The following is a 5,802-nucleotide window of genomic DNA, read 5'->3' as shown; positions in this document are numbered from 1 at the left end:
CAGGCCCCAAGCTGGGCCCTCCGGTGTTTCGGGGCCATCGGGGGGAGGTGTCAGTGGCTTTCATCCCGGGGCTGCCCGCGGGCCGAGACCCAAGTACCTTCCAGTCAGTCGAGGAATGGCGGCAGCGGCACCACCTTCCTCCCGGCCACCGCGGCAGAGGCGACGGCAGCGGACCGAGAGGAGGGAGGGGCTGGCCACTAAGATGAGCTGGCCCTAGCTGGCCAGAGAGGCCTCACTGCGCCGCGGCTGGTGCGCCCCCTGGAGGCTGGAAGTCGCACTGGCGGCTCGACCAGCTCTCAATCACTACGCAAAGTAAGAAAACTGCTGCGGGGGCGAAGACAACTGAGAAAGGTTCCATAGATCTGAGTCCAGGAGCATTTTGCGCTTCTCAAGGCCTTTTCTAAACAAACATCCCACCCCTCAGCTAAATGAAGGCTTCACAGACCAGGACAGTCTTACCAAGAGCTATGTTGTTGTTCAGTCTCTAAGTTGAGTCGGACTCCTTGTGACCCCATGCGCTGCAGAAGGCCAAGCTCCTCTGCTGCTGCTACTGCTGCTAAGTCGCTTCAGTCGTGTCCGACTCTGTGCGACCCCATGGACTGCAGCCCACCAGGCTTCTCCGTCCATGGGATTCTCCAGGCAAGAACACTGGAGTGGGTTGCCATTTCCTTCTCCAATGCATGAAAGTGGAAAGTGAAAGTGAAGTTGCTCAGTCGTGTACGACTCTGTGCGACCCCATGGACTGCAGCCTACCAGGCTCCTCCATCCATGGGATTTTCCGGGCAACAGCACTGGAGTGGGGTGCCATCTCTGTCCTCCACTATCTTCCACTTCCTCCACTATAGAGTTGGCTCAAATTCATGTCTTTCGAGTTGGTGATGCTGTCTAACCATCTCATCCTCTGCTGCCCCCTTCTCCTCCCTGCTTCAATCTTTCCCAGCATCAGGGTCTTTTCCAATGAATCCGTTCTTTGAATCGGGTGGCCAGAGTATTAGAGCTTCAGCTTCAGCATCAGTTCTTCTGATGAATATTCGGGGTTGATTTCCTGTAGGATGCACCGGTTTAAGCTCCTTGCAGTCCAAGAGACTCTGAAGAGTCTTCTCCAGCACTACAACTTGAAAGCATCAATTCCTTGGTGCTCACCCCACTCCAGTACTCTTGCCTGGAAAATCCCATGGACGGAGGAGCCTGGTAGGCTGCAGTCCATGGGGCCGTGAAGAGTTGGACACGACTGAACGACTTCCCTTTCACTTTTCACTTTCACGCATTGGAGAAGGAAATGGCAACCCACTCCAATGTTCTTGCCTGGAGAATCCCAGGGATGGGGGAGCCTGGTGGGCTGCCGTCTATGGGGTCACACAGAGTTGGACACGACTGAAGCGACTTAGTAGCAGCAGCAGCAGCCTTCTTAATGTTCCAACTCTCACATCTGTTCATGACAACTAGAAAAAACATAGCTTTCACTATATGGACCTTTGTCAGCAAAGTGATGTCTCTGCTTTTTAATACACTGTCTAGATTTGTCATAGTTTTCCTTCCAAGAAGCAAGCGTCTTAACTTCATGGCTGCAGTCACCATCTGCAGTGATTAGGGAGCCCAAAAAAATAAAATCTGCCACTGTTTCCACTTTTCCCCCATCTATTTGCCATGAAGCGATGGAACCGGGTGCTATGATCTACCAAGAGCTGTAGGCATCAATTAATAGTTGCTGGCCTTCAGGTAAGTCTTCTCTGTAACCCAAATTGATATATTAGTAATAGCAACTGGCTGCTCTAATTTTCAAATATGAACCTAAGTTTTTTCAAAAAGGGTTTGACTACTTACATCCCACTTTTTAAAATTCCTAGACGAAATGCAACATGTGCCTAGCCAAAACTATAAAGATAGTGGGTGGTGAGAAGTACATTTACTGCAACTTTTTTCCCTGAGTTTACCAACAACTCCAGTCCTGTGGCCAAGAAGACTTACCCTGCACAGAGATCCTCTCTCCCCTGAATTTTAGCATACTCACTCAGCCAATCCACCTTTTCCCTCTAGGGGGTCTCATGTCCATCCATTCCTTGGACATTACTAACAGTGTGTTCCTGGAAATGTCATGTAAATGTTTGGGATTTTTGTCAAATTTGAGAAAGACTCTATCAAATCTCTTTCACATAAGAATAAGACTTCAGACATTTCACATTTTCTTGTGCAGTGACTATCATAAATATTAAATATTCTTTGAATTGATGACATTTATTAACCAATTTGTCATTGATATTCTCCTTGAGGTTGTGTGCTGAGTTTATAATGTCTTGATTGATGCCAGTAAATTGTGTCAAATCAGCAAAGAATTTCTCCAGTATGTTCTTACAATTTCCTCTTTTTTATTAATCGGTTAACAAACAATCCAAGACCTTAGTCATTACTTCTGTTCAAATGAATCTTTCCATCTTCATGATCTGCTTTTGTTTGATCTGAAAAAGTGTAGTGACTGCTAAGTGTGAGAAGTACAGTATTCCTCCTGGAGGATCTGAGAACCCGTTTCCTTGTTTCTCCAGCTTCTAGAGGTCACTCGAGTCCTTGGCTCATGGCCTCTTCCATGTTCCAAATCAGCAGTGTAGCATCTTTTCTTCTCTCTGACTTCTGCTGCCAACTGTGTATCCTCTCTAACTTTGACCCTCCTGCCTGTTTATAAGGACTCTGGATCATGTTGGGTACATCTGAATAATCCAGAACAGTCCCTCCATTTCAAGATCTTTAATTTTAGTCCCATCTGAAAAGTTCTTTTTTACTGCACAAGTTAACATAGTCACGGATTCTGGGGATTAGGACAGGGACACCTTTGGAGGAAATGTTATTCAGCCCACATAACGGCCCTGATGCTTAAACTCCATTTCCTTCAGGGAAATCTACCTTTTCTTCCTCATTAGCAAAATCTGTTTGGTCCTGAGCTCTGATTGTGAGAGTTCCAACAAGAGGAATACCTATAATTATAACTAGGGTAAGTGTTAACGAAGGAAAAGAAGGGAGATGCTGTATGAGGGCAAACAGTGCTGGGCCTAATTTAGATGGAAGAGCAGCAATGCTTTTGAATAAGTGATATTTAACTGAGATGCAGAGGAGGAGGAATTAATTATACAGTGAACAAGTGGAGTGATTCAGACAGAGGCAGCAGTATGTGTGGCCTGGGAATGGGGATGTCAGCGGGTGACTGAGTTGTGTCCCTGCCATCAAATCCTTAGCACCACCACAGTGAGTGACACATCGCAGGTCTTAGCCCTGGCAGCATGTTGCAATCACTGCAGGGCCTTAAAAATACCAACACCCTGGCCAAGACCGAGTCAGAATTATTTGGAAGTATGGCCCAATATCCATAGTTTTTAAAGAGAATACTAATGTGCAGACAGGGCTGAGAACCCACTTTGTTAGATACAACCACAGGAGTAAGAATAAAAAAAATGACAAAAAATATTTGCTTGGGGTAGGATTTTCTCTTAAGAGGTTTTCTTCTTTTTAAAGAAAAGAAGGGTTTTGGCCATCTTGATTATACATTCCTCTTCAGTCTTAGAAAATGCAGAAAAAGCTTTCAAAAACATTGTTAAATAAACTACAAGTTTATATTGTACAATACAGAGTATATAGCCAATATTTTATAAATGACATTTACCATATAAATGTAGTACAACCTTTAAAATTTGTGGATCGCTATGTTGTACATCTGTAGCTTACATAATATTGTACATCAACTATATCTCAAATTTTTTTAAGAAAAGACCACTTTGTGACAGAATGCTTATCAGAAGACCCTCAAGTGATCCAGCAACCATCCAGTAACCAGTTGTCTCTGTAGAAAAGAGATGTGTTGGAACGGACAGGTGTTTTAAAAACACACCATGTCTACAAAGGAAAAGGTGTTTCTTGGTTTTGAGTTCTTTTCCCAGGTGTTCCAGTTTTTTGTAGTACTAATGAATGACCATAAGGGGGAGACATGCTCCCAGAAAGCGTGACTTCCCCTGTCTCCAGTCTCTCACCCAGGCTAACGAGACTCGGCTATTTTAACACTGAGAGTTCTCAAGGCATAATCATTGAGAGAGCAAGTCACAGAATTAGACTTAAATACCGTATATTTATCTACACCAGAGTTCTGTTCATTTCAGTTCTCCAACAGTTTACACATTTAAACCACTGGAAAAATAAATAAATAGCGTATGTGTGCCAGGCATTATATTTACAAAATTAAGGGAAAAAATTGAAACCTAGGAAGAGAGTTTCCTTCAGCAGCCAACACAATTAGAAATGAAGCAGCAAGCAAATCTTTCGAAAAGGGATCTCTCTTCTTTTGTTAATTGAAAAGTAAACATCTTAGGTCTCCTTGAATTTCCGGAGTTACTAAGACAACAACAGCTACACCCCTGGGAAGAAGAAAAGAGCTTGGCTGCTTGTTGAAAACTCAATTTGTTATTTTTCTTTGCACTTAACCTGCATGTGGCAGAACCACACAGGTTTTCACATGTACATTAGATTGAATAATATATGTGATGGGAATGTATATAGTGCCTAACCCCAATTATCTTTCTCTTCCCAAAGTAAAGTAACCGATTGTTAGCCAGGGAATACCTTTTGCAGAGATTTAAGCAAATGCATTGCTTTGCAAGCCTTTAAATGTGACTGGGGAGATGTGGGTTTGGTCAGAGAGGCAGAATGGCTGTGTGAGGGGATAATGGATTTATTATAGGCATTCTGTCTCACACAGTTGGGGCAGGAGTCCAGGAAGTGAAGGTCTGGAAGGAGGTGTTGGAGGCTAAGATCAAAGGTCACAAACTAGTTTCTCTGAGAATTCTAGAAGCCAAGTAAGGCTTGAAGCCTGCTGCAAGTGGGCCCATGAAGGGGGTCTTTGGGACTTGCTGTTTCTGTGAAGCCAGCTACTACTTTGTGAGCCCCCCACCAAGCAATTGGTGGTGGGCCTGGGCTCTGTCGGTCAAGAAGAAGAGCTGGTACAGAGTGGAGAGGGACAGAAACTTCTAGAAACTACCCTTTCCATGTCACTGTATCTGATTGTCAGAAGGTAACGGCCACTGCCTTGCTCTGTCTCCCAGGTCTCCTGGAAAGTCTTCTCTGTGCTAATTTTAAACTGGAACCACATAGGAACCGGGACACTTGGTTCAGCTCCCACCTTAACCAGCACACATGTAAGTTCTTATAACCAATTTTACAGATGAAAAAACTAAGGGCCATATAGGTAAATCGCCTATACTCACATTACTACCTGGAAGCAGAGGCAAGCTCAGAATTCAGGTCAGAGGGGTCATCTTCTACTCCACTCTCATGTCTCTCATCTTTTGTGGTAGTTAAACACTGCAAAGGATTTCAAGAAAATAGGAGAAAAAATTCAACTCATCACTTCTGAGTTCCTTTCCTAGGTTAAAGGTCTCTGAGTAGCCTGTGTACCAACACTAGGCCTAAATCACTCTATCTTGCCCAGACTGTCTCTGGGCACCTGGGTTACTGGGGCTCTTTGATAAGAAGTTATGCCTGTGACCACCAGATCTCAAAATCATTAAGTAATGAGATATGAGCTATTAGGCATGTGATGGATCATCTTATTTGGGGTGTAGGATTATGTGAGAACTTGCCCAAAGAACACTGTTGTTTATCGCAGAAAACATCAATACATACTCTCCAAAGTGATGGGAATACCAGACCACCTGACCTGCCTCTTGAGAAACCTGTATGCAGGTCAGGAAGCAACAGTTAGAACTGGACATGGAACAACAGACTGGTTCCAAATAGGAAAAGGAGTACATCAAGGCTGTATATTGT

At 44.1% G+C, this 5,802-nt stretch overlaps 1 protein-coding gene across 2 annotated transcripts in view; it reads right to left on the bottom strand.

The window, feature by feature from the left end:
* The window catches only part of ANKRD46 (ankyrin repeat domain 46), a 41,966-nt gene extending 41,750 nt beyond the window's left edge, over positions 1-216 (bottom strand). For both annotated transcript variants that reach the window (XM_010863516.1, XM_010863517.1), the window contains exon 1: positions 98-216. The gene's annotated coding sequence lies outside the window, so the exon portion shown is untranslated. The remainder of the gene's footprint in view (positions 1-97) is intronic.
* Positions 217-5,802: the final 5,586 nt, after the last annotated feature.

Source organism: Bison bison, unplaced genomic scaffold, assembly GCF_000754665.1.
Source record: "Bison bison bison isolate TAMUID 2011002044 unplaced genomic scaffold, Bison_UMD1.0 scf7180017864491, whole genome shotgun sequence".
NCBI lineage: Eukaryota > Metazoa > Chordata > Mammalia > Artiodactyla > Bovidae > Bison > Bison bison.
Note: the sequence above shows the minus strand (reverse complement) of the source record. Positions and strands in the feature narration are given on the sequence as shown.